This window comes from Muntiacus reevesi, chromosome 8 (genome assembly GCF_963930625.1).
Source record: "Muntiacus reevesi chromosome 8, mMunRee1.1, whole genome shotgun sequence".
NCBI classification, from domain to species: domain Eukaryota; kingdom Metazoa; phylum Chordata; class Mammalia; order Artiodactyla; family Cervidae; genus Muntiacus; species Muntiacus reevesi.
In genome coordinates, this window is record NC_089256.1 from 84,621,386 (window position 1) to 84,639,425 (window position 18,040).

Here is an 18,040-nt window from a genome sequence, read left to right on the forward strand (position 1 = left end):
TAAGCTTTATTTCAAGCATCGGTTAGTTCAGGGTGTTACCTGGAGCTTCTAAAAGCAGTTTGGGCCTCATGGCAAATGCTTAAAAAATGTTAGTAGAGGAAAGGGGAGAGCAGATGCTAAAGAGATCTCACAGTTTCAGATCAGGTGGGTAACAGGTAGGAGCCGGAGCAGGGGAAAATAGAATTGCAAAGCAGGCCTGTGGGGAGAGGGCCCTGGACTGTCTTGTAAATAGAATCACAATAGATCATATGTACTGAACGTATGCCAGGTACTATGGTAGGCACTTCATGTACATTAACTCATTAAATCCACATGATTTTTGTGGAGTAGTGATTGTTTTTATCTCCATTTACAGGTAATGCAACCAAGATACAGAGAAGCTAAGAAAGTTGCCAAAATTAACACAGCCAGAAATCGAACTGGGCAGAGTGCCTGGAGTTTTTGCTAGTAGGAGTTATTTGCATGGAATGTGGGTGATGGGCCATACAGAGATGCAGATGAAAGCAGGTTATTATATCTCAAAATCATGTGAACAAACTAAATAATGCACTCATATTAAAAATTGTAAAATTTAGTGGAGATACTTTAAAAATCAACATAACTTTACAAATATCTATTGAGTGCCTACCCTAGTCAGAAACTTATCCAGACACTGAGGTGTTGGTGAACAAAACAGACAAGAATTGCTGTTGTCCTGGAGCTTATATCTTGTGAATGGGCTGAATGAAAAATGCCACCATGGAAAGTCGTACGTACGTTGAAAGGTGACAGGTGTTAGGAGCAAAACCTGAGCAGGGCAAGGGGAATGGAGGAATGCAGTTTTAAACAAGGAGATCTGTGTGGGTCTCACTGAGATGGTGAGTTTGAGCAGAACCACTGGAAGGAAGTGGACATCTATGAGAAAAGCATTCCAGGCCAGTGCAAAGGCCCCAAGGTAGCATGTGCCTGGTGTATATAATGCACAATCCATTCATAGGTCAGAGGAATAAGATGGGCCAAGTAAAGGGAAAATAACCTATTAGGATAATAGCTCCTGTCTGTACTTATGTTCCAGGCATTGCTTTCAGTGCTTCACATACATTTTCTTACTTAATCCGTATAACAACTCTGTATACTGAGATGTTTATCTCCACATTACATATGGAAAACCCAGAGAGATTTGGTGATTGCCTAGTCAACTCAAATCAAAATTAGTCCTACTCCAAAGTGTATATTCTTGCCATCACCCTAATATATCTCCCTATAAAAATTAATTATTTATTGAGCACCTCTATGTAGTAGGCATGGCACTAGTGGTAAATAACCGCATGCCAATGCAGGAACAGAGGAGACATGGGTTTGATCCCTGGGTTGGGAGATCCCCTGGAAGGAGACATGGCAACCCACTTCAGTATTCATGCTTGGAGAATCCCATGGACAGAGGAGCCTGGCAGGCAAGACTCCACAGGGTAGCAAAAAAGTAAGACTGAAGAGATTTGGCATGCATGCATGTACTAGGCATTTTTACGTATATAACCTCTAACCTCACTAAAACTTAACATTTGGAAGGTCACTGACCAAGTTCAAAGAACACAGTGAAGGACATGAGACCCAGGCCAACCCTATAACTCTCAAGAACATTGAGAGTTTAAAATGAGTGCAATTGTATGGAAGTTTGAACATTCTTTGGCATTGCACTTCTTTGGGACTGGAATGAAAACTGACCTTTTCCAGTCCTGTGGCCACAGCTGAGTTTTCCAAATTTGCTGACATATGGAGTGTACAGCACTATAATAGCATCATCTTTTAGGATTTGAAATAGCTAAGCCAAGATTCCATTACCTTCACTAACTTTGTTCATAGTGACGCTTCCTAAGGCCCACTTGACTTCATACTCCAGGATGTCTGGCTCTAAGGGAGTGGCCACACCATCTGATTAGAGTCATTAAGACCTATTTTGTATAGTTCTTTTGTGTATTCTTGCCACCTTTTCTTAATGTCTTCTGCTTCTGTTAGGTCCTTACTATTTCCATTTTAATGCCCATTCTTGCATGAAATGTTCCCTTGATATCTCCAGTTTTCTTCAAGAGATCTCTAGCCTTTGCATTCTATTGTTTTCCTCTATTTCTTTGCATTGTTCACTTAAGAAGGCTTTGCTTTCTTATCTCTCCCTTCTATCCTCTGGAACTCTATATTATTGGATAAATCTTTCCCTTTCTCCTTTGCCATTCATTTCTCTTCTTTTCTCAGCTATTTGTAGTCTCCTCAAACAACCACTTTGCTTTCTTTCATTTCTTTTTCTTGAGGATGGTTTTGATCACTGCCTCCTGTACAACACTAAAGTATCTGACTGTGTGGATCACAACAAACTGGCAAATTCTTAAAGATATTAGAATACCAGACCAACTTATCTGCCTCCCAAGAAACCCGTATGCAGGTCAAGAAGCAACAGTGAGAACCAGAAATGGAACACAAAACTGGTTCAAAATTGGGAGAGGAATACAACAAGGCTGTATATTGTCACCCTGCTTATTTAAGTTCTATGCAGAGTAAATCATGACAAATGATGAAGTGGATGAAACACAAGCTGGAATCAAGATTGCTGGGAGAAATATCAACAACCTTGGATATGGATATGATACCACTCTAAAGGCAGAAAGTGAAGAGGAACTAATTAGCCTCTTGATGAGAGTGAAAGAGTAGAGTGAAAAGGCTGGCCTGAAACTCAACATTAAAAAAACTAAGATCACGGCATGTGGTCCCATCACTTTATGGCAAATGGAAGGAGAAAAAGTGGAAGCAGTGACAGATTTTATTTTCTTGGGCTCTAAAATCACTGGAGACAGTGACTACAGCCATGAAATTAAAAGACATGTGTTCCTTGGAAGAAAAGCTATGACCAACCTAGACAGCATATTAAAAAGTAGAGACATTACTTTGCCAACAAAGGTCCATCTAGTCAAAGCTATGATTTTTCCAGTGGTCATGTATGGATGTGAGAGTTGGACTATAAAGAAAGCTTGAGTGCTGAAGAATTGATGCTTTTGAGCTGTGGTGTTGGAGAAGACTCTTGAGAGTCCCTTGAACTGCAAGGAGATCCAACCAGTCCATCCGAAAGGAAATCAGTCCTGAATATTCATTGGAAAGACTCATGCTGAAGCTGAAACTCCAATACTTTGGCCACGGGATGCGAAGAGCTGACTCATTTGAAAAGACCCTGATGCTCGGAAAGATTGAAGGTGGGAGGAGAAGGGGACGACAGAGGATGAGATGGTTGGATGGCATCACTGACTCAATGGACAGGAGTTTGAGTAAACTCTGGGAGTTGGTGATGGACAGAGAGGTCTGGTGTGCTGCAGTCCATGGGGTCGCAAAGAGTTGGACATGACTTACTGACTGAAAAACAACAATAACAAAGAGTTTTAAATTCACTGTGTCCTCTTTTCTTTTTATCCTTTAATTTAGCAGTTCAGTTCAGTTGCTCAGTCATGTCCGACTCTTTGAGTATTGGCCACTTGAGTGGCCAAAGTATTGGAGTTTCAGCTTCAGCATGAGTCCTTCCAATGAACACTTAGGACTGATTTCCTTTCGGATGGACTGGTTGGATCTCCTTGCATTTCAAGGGACTCTCAAATGTCTTCTCCAACACCACAGTTCAGAAGCATCAATTCTTTGGTGCTCAACTTTCTTTATAGTCCAACTCTCACATCCATACATGACTACTGGAAAAACCATTTGACTAGACAGATCTTTGTTGGCAAAGTAACGTCTCTGTTTTTTAATATGCTGTCGAGGTTGGCCATAACTTTCCTTCCAAGGAGTAAGTGTCTTTTAATTTCATGGCTGCAATCACCATCTGCAGTGATTTTGGAGCCCAGAAAAATATAGTCTGTCACTGTTTTCACTATTTCCCCATCTATTTGCCATAAAGTGATGGGACCGGATGCCATAATCTTAGTTTTCTGAATGTTGAGCTTTAAGCCAACTTTTTCACTCTCCTCTTTTACTTTCATCAAGAGGTTCTTTAGTTCTTCTTCACTTTCTGCCATAAAGATGGTGTCATCTGCATATCTGAGGTTATTGATATTTCTCCTGGCAATCTTGATTCCAGCTTATGCTTCATCCAGCCCAGCGTTTCTCATGATGTACTCTGCATAGAAGTTAAATAAACAGGGTGACAATATACAGCCTTGACATACTCCTTTTCCTATTTGGAACCAGTCTGTTGTTCCATGTCCAGTTCTAACTGTTGCTTCCTGACCTGCATACAGATTTTCAAGAGGTAGGTCAGGTGGTCTGGTATTCCCACCTGTTTCAGAATTTTCCACAGTTTATTGTGATCTACACAGTCAAAGACTTTGGCATAGTCAATAAAGCAGAAATACATGTTTTTCTGGAACTCTCTTGCTTTTTTGATGATCCATTGGATGTTGGCAATTTGATCTTTGGTTCCTCTGCCATTTCTAAAACTAGCTTGAACATCTGGTAGTTCACAGTTCATGTATTGTTGAAGCCTGGCTTAGAGAATTTTGAGCATTACTTTACTAGCGTGTGAGATGAGTGCAATTGTGTGGTAGTTTGAGCATTCTTTGGCATTGCCTTTCTTTGGGATTGGAATGAAAACAGACCTTTTGCAGTCCTGTGGCCACTGCTGAGTTTTCCAAATTTGCTGGCATATTGAGGGCAGCACTTTCACAGTATCATCTTTTAGGATTTAAAATAGCTCAATTGGAATTCCATCACCTCCACTAACTTTGTTCGTAGTGATGCTTCCTAAGGCCCACTTGACTTTACATTCCAGGATGTCTGGCTCTAGGTGAGTGATCACATCATCGTGATTATCTGGGTTGTGAAGATTTTTTTTTTTTAACAGTTCTTCTGTGTATTCTTGCCACCTCTTCTTAATATCTTCTGCTTCTGTTGGGTCCGTGCCATTTCTGTCCTTTATCAAGCCCATCTTTGCATGAAATGTTCCCTTGGTATCTCTAATTTTCTTGAAGAGATCTCTAGTCTTTCCCATTCTATTGTTTTCCTCTATTTCTTTGCACTGATCTTTCTTATCTCTCCTTGCTGTTCTTTGGAACTCTGCATTCAATTGGGTATATCTTTCCTTTTCTCCTTTGCTTTTTGCTTCTCTTCTTTTCAGAGCTATTTGTAAGGCTTCCTCAGACAGCCATTTTGCTTTTTTGCATTTCTTTTTCTTGGGGATGGTCTTGATTCCTGTCTCCTGTACAATGTCACAAATCTCCGTCCATAATTCATCAGGCACTGTGTCTATCAGATCTAGTCCCTTAAATCTATTTCTCATTTCTGCTGTATAATCATAAGGGATTTGATTTAGGTGATACCGGAATGGTCTACTGGTTTTCCCTACTTTCTTCAGGTTAAGTCTGAATTTGGCAATGAGGAGTTCATGCATCAACTACTTATAAAAAAAACCCAACTATATTCTGGGCACTATTCTAGGCAATGAATATCAAAACTCCTGGCCTTCTTAAAGCTTACTCTCCAGCAGATGTTTCTTTCACCAGCTAATTCTGCAGTTACTATTGTTACAGCACTTCAGAATTTTCAAGATGTTTTTGAAGACTTTATCTCAAGTGCCCAAGAAGTGAACAGGCTCTTGAGTGCTGTAATTTCAGACTTAATTCTAGTTCTCCAGAACCATGGCTGTTAGGCCATAATAAACATCTGTACTATAGCTAATTTCAATGTGTCTAGGGTTTCATTTGCTTTAAATTGTGCATAGAGATTCTGGGACTTTATAATGTTGACAGAAATTGAAATGATGTCTGTGGACACTGTGAAACTACTATTTTGAGATACTTCACATGCTTTTTTCAATATTGTGCTACATTCCTTTAAGGGATGTCATAGCTTTGGAAAACTAGGTTTTTAGATGTTTCCATGATGATAAGGAAGTACCTTGTGAAAAATGAAACAAGCGATGTTGGCAAATCTCAATCTGTTCCCAATGTTTGAAATGTTTAGCTTGCTAAACAGGTACACATCTGACAGTATGATTATTTAAGAATGATACAAAAATAATTTTTTTTGGTTTGTTTTTTAAAAGGCTACGGAGTTTTCAGGACATACATACTTAAGTTGTTGGTAATAAACAGAACCAATTACTGAGTATTTTTTCAGATCTAGGGGAAAGTGTAAATATTATTATGGCAGGAAGGGATCATGAACTGAGATCATTTGGGGTAAGATGGACATGAGTTTGAGCAAGCTCTGGAGTTGGTGATGGACAGAGAAGTCTGGTGTGCTGCAACTCATGGTATCGCAAACAGTCAGACACAACTGAGTGACTGAAGTGAACTGGGGACATCTGTCCTAACCCCATGATCTTTGTTGTTTTTTTTTCTTTCAAATTTTGTATCACAAATCCAATTTTACTAAAAGGTGTCATTCATTTTCCTTTTAGTGTACATCCTCTTTTCAACCAGAAGTCTTACCAGCCCTCATACAGGTTTGCATTATGCCTTTATGAGAAATGGGGAAATCATACATAGTGCTACATGACCTATAAAATAAAAGCATAGGTCCAAGGTCTTCAAAATCCCTGGCGGGGCCACCTCTGGTCCATATGGCATCATTGTTCAAATTAGGAACAGGCATCGCTCTCTCTCAAGAAACTTCCATTAAGAAGACAATCATTTAGTAAATTTACAAGTCTACAATGTGTACAATATGACTAGTCCCACCCTGAGAAGTCACACACTTAGTAATGGAAGCCCCTGTCCCAAACCTGAATTCTACTCATAGGAAGTTAATGTGCCCGACTCATTCACAAACTCATGAGTAAGAATTGTAGTTTTTTCTGTAGCTGACCTTAATCTATGTTCTGTGCTCCCATCTACCAGGGGTGACCCTTCCCTCTCCCAGGAAGACAGTGCCAAGGTGGAGTTGGTTGCCCGCCGTGCTGCATCCCTGCAGGCATCGTTATACCCTGGCTGGATGGAGCCAGGACACTAAGCCTCTCAGTCTGCACAGTGAAGAACTGTCTCGTCCTCAATGCCAACAGGACTCTTCTCCCTTTGAGAAACATGCTCTTCTTCCAGTGAAGTAACAGAGTAAATGTGACTTCACGGAGAAAAACTTTCCAGGTCAGATCCTCCTTTCCCATGCTTGCTACCGAGGTGACAGCCAGGAGTTTTGTTCACACCAAACCATGAACAAGCAGCACACTTTCTTTCCGAGTTGTGTTTACCTTTATATCTCACTTTCTCTGTGGAGACGTATATTCATGGCTGGCTATTTATTGTGCATGGATTGTAACTGGGTCTTATTTTATTTGGAAAAATATTGAGAAAATATCACCTTTGGGGTACTGGTTACAAGAGATACGCCTTTGCCAAGGTTGTCTTAGTTGGCTTTTGAGAGCAGAAACAGAGGCTTTAGTCCCTGCTGTGCCATCCTAAGTCCCTTCAGCCCTGTCAGACTCTTTGTGACCCCGTGGACTGTAGCCCGCCAGGCTCCTCTGTCCATAGGATTCCCCAGGCAAGAACACTGGAGTGGGTTGCCATTTCCTTCTCCAGGGGGTCTTCCTGAATCAGGGATCGAACCCAGGTCTTTTACTTCTGTATTGGCAAGCAGGTTCTTTACCAATAGCATCACCGGGGAAGCCCATTGGTCCCTGGGTGGGGTCCTAACATTCAGGTGGCAGGAAGGAAGTCTGTAGGAGAGGAGTGGGGGAGCGCTCTGCTCTAGAAGGACAGAGGGGATGGAGGTGCTAGAAAACACTGGGGAGGGATGAGGGCTCCCTGTAGGGTCAGAGCTGAACCAGAGGCTATACTGTTGGCAAATACGGGCAAGTTGTGGCCTCTCCCACATTTCTGAGATGTAAATGTTTGAGGCTTGGATATTATGAAGCATGTGCCATTTTAAAAATATAGCATGTCTACATTTTTAAGCACATCTATATTTTTAAAATATAAACTTAGATAAGGGCCCACTTCCATTTAGTGACAGTTTCCATCTAAAAATTGTCTACCAGAAGTTTCACAAAATTTATCCCAACCAATAAATACTCTCACTAACGGTGCAAGGGAGGCACCATCTCCATTTTGTAGAAGAGATGGATTCAGGGAGGTGGAGTGATTTGCCAGGTCCTCTTGCTGGTAACTGGTACAATAGGGATTTTGATCCAGATCAGACCACTTCAAGGTCATTTTCTACTCACTACATCCCTAGGCAGTTCACATAATGAAAAAAGAACTTGGTGTTGTGAAATGGCATACACGAGAAGCTCCTAGGGCTGTCTGAACACTGATATAGGTTGTTTGGTTTAAGTATATCAAAAGATTTTTGAATTTTCCTGAAAAACAAACAATAACAAAAATGCTATTTAATGAATAAAACAAAGGTTATTACTCCAAAGAATCTGAGTGACAATGTAAAATATAAATATGTTACAATAGCTTTTTTTTCTGTGACAAACTTTCACAGTCTATAATGGAGCCTCATGTAGTTTCAAAAATCTGCAACCAAAGACTAACAGTTTCTTTTAATTTACTTTTTAATTGAGGTATAAATATGGTAAAGTCCAATAAGCTTAAATGTACAGTTCAATAAGATTTTACATATGAATACCCCTACGTAAACACCACCCAGCTGAAGATACAAAGCGTTTTAAAAATTTCATGTTCCCTCCCAGATCATCTCTCTCAAAGGTAACTAGCATTCTGAGATTTGCTTCTTTTGCTTAACATGTTTGAAAAATTCACTTGTATTGTTGCATATAGCAGTGGTTTATTCTTTTTCATTGCTGTGTAGTATTTTATTGTAGGAATTTACCATAAGTAATTTACACATCTACTGCTGAAAAAGTTTTTTTTTTTTTTTTTTTTTTTATGTTTAAGACTAACGCTGCCATGACCTTCTTATACATGACTTGATTAATTTTTTAAATTTTCTGGTCAGGCTGAACAGCTAATGGGATCTTAGTTCCTCAACCAGGGATTGAACCTTGGGCCCAAGCAGTGAAAGTGCCGATTCCCAACTGTTGGACTTACGGGGAATTCCCAGAACTTGATTAATTTTTAAAATCAATTTAACAGTTAGTTCTTTTAAAATCTTTATTTTCATTGAAATTTGGAAAACTTTCTACAGATGATAATTTCATAAGGAGGACTTTTTTATTGAGTCAACTCTTTGATGTTTGCAACTGTCTATTTCTTTTGTGTCTAGAATAGAAGAAACACTTTGCTGCTTTTTTAAAAAAAATGAAAAATTTTAGAATCATGAAGCCTAAAACAAGTTGAATAGTAGGTAGCATTCTTTAAGAAATACTGTTGAGGTCATCTGTTCTCAGGAACTTTTTAATGTGACTGTCTAAAGCATTATTTCAAAAGTTATTTTTAAACTTCTGATAAGATTTGGAGAGAATTCAAGCTGTGGGTGGATGTCCCACTGTGAAGGCAATCATATGAGAAGACTGTCAGGGCTTGAGGGAATTATTTTGGAAAACTTTAAAAACTTGAATGCCTTCATCTTTGTCATATGCTTAGATGCTTTTACTGTTTGAAATGGTAGGAAAAAATTTGCTTCCATCTTAGAGGAAGTGTTTTTAATCTCAAAGCCATGCAAGTTTTAATGCTACCTGGGATAAATATTTGGGGATAACATGATAAAAGGGTGACAAGGAGTTAATAATAAGTAGCTCCAAGCTATACCTGGTTTCTTCCTAATTCATGTCTCCCTCAGACCTGGAAGCCCCTGGACCCTGATGAGAGAAACTGAGGTGGGCCAGGCCTGGGTTTGCTGGTGGGCAGAATGCTGTGATCTGCTGAATGTTCTTAATAATAAAAGCTAAAACCTACTATGTGCTAGGCACATTAATTCGCAGCTGTTCTTTTACTGTTTTATAGAATTAAGTAGACACAGGCTTTAGAGAATTAAATATTATAATTTGTGCAAGAGCATATTGCTAAGAAGCAGTAGAGGTGGGACTGGACGTCAGGCTGTCTGGCTTTAGAACCTGGGCTCTTATTCCGTGCACTGGCTGTAACTCCCACTGTCTAGCACACAAAAGACTAGCTGTCTCTACATCCAACTGAGGATGGGGCTTTACCTAGAGCCCACGTCGGAAACACAAGACCAATAGGGCCAGGTGAGTAATCAAAGTGGGAAAAGTGAAATAGGTAAGACAGTGAAAAGAATAACAACAAACATGTATGGAGCTTCCCACTGTGTACCAGGCACTTTAAGTGCTTTACAGGTTTTAACTCTCTTAATCTTCCAAACAGTCTAATGAGATAGGTGCTATTATTACACCCATTTTACATAAGAGGAAGCAAAGGGTCAGTGAAGAGAGATCACGTACTCAAGGTCACATAGGGCAAAGTGGGACCCGGCAAGTCTTGCTGGGCATCTGTGCTGTATGGCCATGGGCTCCTCGAGGCGCCTGCATGTGGGCCACTGAACAGATTTGTCCCTAGCAGACCGGATTGCCCTGCAGAAATTCACGTCCACTGGTAGTATGGGATTGCGTATGAAATCTTCCAATTTTTTAAAGTGAGCAACTAATTAAAAACAAGATACCTTAGAAGGCAAACAAAACAAGCCTGTGGACTGAATCTGGCCCAAGCCTGTGATCTAGTTACTGTGAAAGTGAGCTGTCATGGCAGGAAAGGATACTTGAGCCTGGTAGCATCTGCGTACACTGGCCTCTGAATGTAGCTCAAGACCACACTGACAGTGAGGCCTGTCCTGTGAGAACTGAGAAGCGCCCCGACTCCCAGACAAAGGCCTTTGTAAGTGGACGCCAGTCACCACATTACTCGCTGTCCAAATCTTAAAGTATTGATACCATGAAGCAGTAGTTTCATTTCTGCAAGGTATTTAGATTATAAACTAATGTTTTCATCTGGTTTGCAAAAGCTTAGCACAAGTTGATTATCAGTTTGGGGTATTACATTACCTTTCTAGTTCTGTGTCTTAAAGTAGATCTGAAATCATCTTGCCTGTTCTCTTAAAAGTTCACATTCCAGTTTTTCAAACTGAAGAACTTGTGGGTTTTGACTCCAGCTCTCGGCAAGCCCCTTGCTCAATGGGAGGTAAGGAAAGAGCCAGTCTCTTTCAGGTTCATATAATGTATGAGACTCTCATACATCAGACTCTCATAATGTATGCAATAAAATAAAATATCAAAAGCCTATTTACCCATAGGAAAACAATCTGTTAAACTAAATGTGACTGGAAGCCTCCATGAGTTTTTTCCCTCTTGACATTGTTCACATATGTGTTACTTGTCACTGCGCAACATGTATAGGAGAGCCATGGGTTTTAAACAAAAAAGCTTAACAGACAACATATTTGGAATTTAATTTGTTTTCTTCATTTTTTCCCCTTCAAATCCTTATATTCCTACTGGGCATGTACTCTAGGTTCTTAGGAAAAAAAGCGTTTAAGGGTTGTATTAGTTTCTTAGAGCTAATGCTGCAAACTAGGTGGCTGAAACAACAGGCGTTTAGTTCTCACAGTTCTGGAGGATGGCAGGCAAGCTCTGGGGAAGAATTCTTGCCACTCCTTGGCTTGTCCCCATCTCTCTAGTCTCTGTCTCAGTCATCACATGGCCTGCTCTCCGTTGTGTTTCTGAATCCAAATTCCCCTTTTCTTATAAGGATGCCAGGCACTGGATTTGGGGCCCATCCTAATCCGGTGTGACTTGATTACAACTGCAAGGACCCTAATTCCAAATTAGGTCATACTCACAGGTTCCAGGTGGACATGAATTTTGGGGGGATGCTCTTCAACCCAGTGCATGCATTATTAGTAACTTGTACAAAAATAATCAGGATAGAAAAATTCTCAGGATTAATCACCACTTAAGACTGGAAATGCTAAGTTGCTTTAGTCGTTTCCGATGGTTTGTGACCCCATGGACTATAGCCCACCAGGCTCTTTTGTCCATGGGATTCTCTAGACAAGAATTCTGGAGTGGGTTGCCATTTCCTCCTCCAGGGGATCTTCCCAACCCAGGGGTTAAACCTGTCTTCTGCGGCTCTTGCATTGCAGGTAGATTCTTTACCGCTGAGCCACAGGGGGAGCTCAAGATTGGGAATATATGCCAACAATCGGCTGACAAGTTTGCAGGTGTGTAATTCTGCAGATCTTTACAGCATGCATTTATGATATTAACCTCATTCCTTCTAACTTCCTGCTGTCTCTACTTTCATTCTCTCCTTGGCCCTAGTTTCTTCACTGACTTGTTACAATTTCTCTTTTATCTGGTCATATCCTTTGAATTATAAAATACTTGATGCTTCCCTGGAACAAAGAATGATAGGGATAAATAAATAAAATAACATAACCACCATTAATTTGATGGTAGTGTTGAGATATTGGCCTCCATTTAAGAACAAACTCATTATGAGAAGCCTTCTGACATGATAAAATGCCAGTGTAGATCTCAGAGTGATGTCTCTAATTGCCTAGACCTTTTTACACTAGGTATCTGCATGAGTTATAACTCTTTTGTGAAGATAAAAAGGCTGCTGTAAGAAATAGCCCCAGTGCTATAAGAGCTGTCAGACTGGAGGGCATCGCAAATGAGATTAATGATGTCTGCCTTAATATAAGAAGATTTAGCATAACCAAGATTATGGATCCTGCAGAAACCTGCCAGCACTCATTTATCTGGGATAAATATTATTTTTAATTAAAGTCCTAAGGTAGGTTATTCTTGAACTAATGAGATCTATAGTGATTACCTTTGGGAATTAATTTTCTTTCTTAATTCTCAGTCATTTTGATGATTACCGCTTATTCGGTCTTATGGCAGTCAGCTTGTAGGACATGCTATTTCTAGCTAAAGGTGCTAGTATTTAGCTAGAACAAATAACCCAGTATTTGTTTTTATGTGGCACTCTCATTTTCTAACTATATTTACTTTTTAACCCAAATACTCTTACAGATTTGTCTGTCCAACTGAGCTGTATATGATGAGTCAACTTTATAAAATCACATCACTCACAAGAGAAGATTCAGGAATATAAAATCAGAAAACAGGGCATTGCTATTTTTTAACTATTTAATTGATTCTAGTTCTTTGCTAGGCACTGTGCTGAGTGTTGTAAACACATCAACTCTAAACCACATACAGACTCTGCAAAACAGGAATTATTATTTGTTTATTAGATATGGAATAAATGCTTAGGAGACAAGAGGTTTAACTCTATAGCTCATGATAATACACCACACAGCTTCTCTGCTAACAGAGGCAATCACCCAGCTTTCAGGAGACCTCCACATAAACATTAGTGTTTGTCCCGTGTATGGTTTAACCAAGTTTTCAGTGACTCTATAGGGTTGGTGTTCTGGTTGCTCTAGGTGTGTAACAAACCACCCCCAAACCTTGTGGTATGGGGTGACGTTTTATTATGCTCACAGATGCCGTGGGTAAGGAGTATAGCCTAGGAAATGAAGATGACTTGCCTGTAGAGCCTCAGCTAGAGGGGCCTGTGGCTGGAGGAGTCTATACTCGCTGGTTGTTGGCTGGAACTTCAGCTGGAACTGAACACCAGAACACCAACAATGTAGACCCTCCCTATGGCCTGGGTTTTCTTGGGACATGGCCACCCCTGAGTCATTGGTCATGCTCTATGGCAGCTCGGGGCTCTGGGGTGAGCACCCCAAGTGAACTAGGCATAAGCCTTTCATGAATTAGTCTTGCAAGTTATGCTGTGTCACTTCTGATACATTCTGTTGGTTAAAAGCAAGTCACTAAGATTGACCTAGATTCCAGAAAGGGGATATAGACCCCCACCCCTCAATGAGAGGTGTCAAAGAATTTGAAGACATGCTTCAAAGTCATCACAGCAGGTAACAAATATTCTATTACATATTGTTACCTGTTGCTGATGTGTTGGGGTTAAGATTCTTATCTCTCTCTCTGCCCCTTCCTGTTGGCTAACCCGGCTCCCAGACATGCTCCAGGTAAATGTACCTCTATTCCTAGTTGGGATTTCTGATCCTAATTTCTAGAGCCTTAATACATTGACCTGGGAAGAGCTGAAGCACTGGCAGTCCCCTTCTCCACCTTTTCTTCTAAGACTGAGCGAGCCAGACTATGCCTCTCGTTTATCTTATATAGTTTTGCTTGACTTTTCAGGAGCTAGAGCTGAAAAAAATCCAAATTTATTGTTTCACTCACCTGAGATCATGTACCTTGTTAATTAAATTTTTAGTAAATTAAATTATCTGTTGACAGGAAGACCCTGCTGGGGTAGATAGAAATCATTAACAAAAGGTTGGCTGATAACTGCAGAACTAAAATTGAATTGAGCATTTTCCATGTGCTTTACAACCAAAGATGAACAAAAGGTTCTTTTTTTTTCGTTTAAAGGAGAAAAAGTTGAATAGACATGGAAACTACCTAAATGGGAAAGGAGGTGATTATGACCATGGGTTAAATTGATAATTCGGTGCCTCTTTTTCCCTGAGGCCTCACCTCAAGATAATCATATCATTTTGACATAGTCAAGCTGAAACGTTCATGCTAGACCTCTCCAAATCAGATACATTCGGGCTCAGAGAACCAGTCTTCACTGACTAGTGTTAGTCTGGAAGAGAGAGCTGAGGAGCAATGGTGATTAGGAATCTCAGAGTTGAGATGCCACTCACTTCGTGTTTGAAGTGTTTGCACTGTCACAGCTTAATGTATCTTCATGAAAAGATTGCTTGTTGAGTAGCTTTTGGAGAGCTGGACAAAGGAATATGCCCTAGGTTCATCCACCTAGAGCATGCTATACAGAGTGAAGTTAAGTCAGAAAGAGAAAAACAAATATCATATATTAACACATATAGATGGAACCTAGAAAAATGGTACTGATGAATCTTTTGCAGGGCAGCAGTAGAGACGCAGACAGAACAGACTTGTGGACGCAGTAGGGGGAGGGGAGGGTGGGATGAAGTGAGAGAGAAGCTTTGAAATATATACATTACCCTATATAAGACAGATAACCAGTGGGAATTTGCTGCATGATGCAGGGAGCTCCATCCTGTGCTCTGTGACAACCTAGAGGAGTGGGGTAGGATGGAAGCGGGGAGGAAGGCTCAGGAGGGAGGGGACATATGTATACTTCTGGTGGATTCATGTTGTTGTATGGCAAATATCAGCAGAATATTATAAAGCAATTATCCTTCAATTAAAAAAAAAAGAGTATGCCAGTCAGTAGCATCTGATGGAACTATTTTCTGAATAAGCAGAATTTTGAGTGTGTAGATGTGCTATGTAGCTGGATTTCTCTAGGATTTTCCATATTGTTAAAGGAGATTTCTTAATCTCTCTTGTGACAGGGGAGTTGTCGGCTGATTAAGTTCTAGTGGATGAGGTATAGGCTTCCAAGTTTCCTTTATTTTCAACTTCTGAGTCTTCTTAAAAGAAAGGGAGTAAGTATATCCTTCACACTGCCTGGAATGTGGGCCGTGGGATGTGAAGATGATGGCTGGGGCTGTACTGAACCACACTGTGGAAGTCACCGACAGAGAGGAGGAGGTTAGAACAAGAGCCAGGGTTCTTCCCATTTGAAGCCACCATACCTGCCTTTCAATGTGTCTCCCTCGAGAGAGAAATAAATGTTTTTTTTTTTTTTTTTTAAATTTAAGCCACTGTTTGTTGTTAACTGTTGTCATTGTGTATGAAGGCAAAACTAATTGGTGTACTTAATTAATCCTAATTGATGCACTGCCTTTTCAAATAATTTTATCAGCTTTGGTCCCAGCAGGAAACAAAGGACATGCTCAAAAGAGTTTAATGAAGGCATGATATACAGAGATGTGAATAGGGTTACAGGAGTCAATCAGGGACTGACACCAGTCTCCAGGTCACAGGGGGCAGGGAGGAAGCTGAACTTGTAACAAGGTGACAGCTGTATCCTTGAGGAGTGAGACTGCAGGAATTGTAGCCTTAGGAAAGCAGCCACAGCAGAAACAGCAGGGTATGGAGACCCAATTCTCTCTCCCTTCCTGTGACTTCCTGTTAGAGCTTGCTATTGCCTGAACCTGCTCAGAAGCCAGAGGGCAAGGAAAACTGGGTGATTCAGCCTGTAAAGGCCAGCTTCCTGGGACACTGCAGAGAAAAAAAGAAAAAAAGTGAAGAATGAATCAGAATGAGCGATGGAGAGAATGAACTATATACAATGTCTCCTTATTATAAACTGACTTTTTAATTCATAAGTGATTCGAAGAACAGATTGAGATAACGATTTGCATAAAATTGTCCACTTTGAAAGTTCACTTACTGTTGTTGTTATTTACTGGTTTATGGCTCAGCAATTCCACTTTTAGGAATCGACACAGCTGTTAAAAAGATTGAGGTGTAGGTGGACTGCTCTGGAAAGTTATCTAAAGCATATGATCCTGGAAAAAAAATTACAGACAAATCCGTTTTCCTGGTTCAGAAAGAGAGCCCATGTGTCAATATCTCAATAGAAATGCGTTTGTTTAAGCACAGGGCTAGGCTGCGAGGACTTTTTCTCCCGGTGTAATGGTCGTCAGATGTTCTGTGACGGCCTAGAGGGGAGGCACGGGGCGGGAGGTGGGCGCGGCATTCAAGAGGGTGGGGACATACGTGTACCTATGGCTGGTTCATGTTGACACATGGCGGAAGCCAGCACAATTTTGTAAAGAAATTATCCTCTAATTAAAAATAAATTTAAAAATTAAAAAAAAAAAGAGAAAAAAAATAACGGTCACTAGGTAGGGAGAGACAAGGCAGCTGACCAAGAGGCACAGATATGTTTACATTCAGAAACTGGTTCTATATGGATGGCTTTCCTTTTGTGTTCTGTTGGTATTTTTCAATGAAAAAAAAACCCCAAATCACAAAAGTGTGTAAGATATCACTTAACAAAAAGCTTAATTCTTGATATAAATATCCATTTTATGTATTTTTTTTCTAGCAAATGATCACATTTAATAAATTATGTGATCATTTGCTAGCTGGTATAAATTATATAATTTATAGAAAAAGATATAAATGAATATTGAGAACATTTTGAAGTACTTAGCAGAAAGAGAATTAGTTTAGTAAAATGGTGGCCGCTTATATTTAATTTACAAATTCCACATCTGAACTAGAATCCAACATTCAGGAACTTCCCTGATAGTCAAGTGGTTAAGACTTTGACTTCCAACGCAGGAGGTGTGGGTTTGATCCCTGGCCAGGGAGGGGTCGGGGAGATGAGATCCCACATGCTCCTGGTCAAAATGAAAACAAAAACAAAAAACCACCACCCAAAACTTAAAAGCAACATTGTATCAAATTCAAAAGACTTTGAAAATGATCCACATCTAAAAAATCTTAAAAAAAAGAAGTCAATATTCAAATCTCCCATTGACATTTAAACAATATATCTTAAATTCCCAAAGTAAAAATACATTTCAAATCTATGCTGTGTTTGTCAGTAAAAGAACAGAGATCTTTATCATGGATTGTGATAAATTCTAAAATAGGTTTCTCAAAAAATAAGATAATTCTTTGAAAGAGTTTTGTAACCCTTTCAAAGTTCTCTGAAAGTCTGTGTCAATGCCTTTCAAAGGGATTTAGAAATTAACTGAACAAAGTCTTTTGGGAGTTATATCGCACTATTATGGCAAGATAAACATGCTTAGAAAGTGGAACTTCAAGAACCCCAAACAGAAACTGAGTCTCTGGGACTTTCTAGACCGTGTCAAATACTAACCTATTTACCAATCATTTGTCACCTTCTCTTATTAAGTTAACTGTAAAGAAGGTGAGTTAAAAGTCTCTGAGCACCTTTGCTGAAAATGGCCCACATGACTTGGGAAACATGAGTGCTTGTTGGAGAACAAATGTTAATGTGAAAATGTTTATTTCCTGAAGGTCCAGGTGTTTTAGATGAAACAGCTATTATATAACACAGGGACTGGGCTGCTAATTATGCTTTATGGTACTTAAAAAATTTCTTTTTAATGATCTACTTTGAACATGGAGAAAGTATATTTATTGAAGATTATAACTTTGGATGACTTCTTGTTTCCACTACATGTGGTAACTGCAGCCGACTCAAATATACAACATTATCAAAAA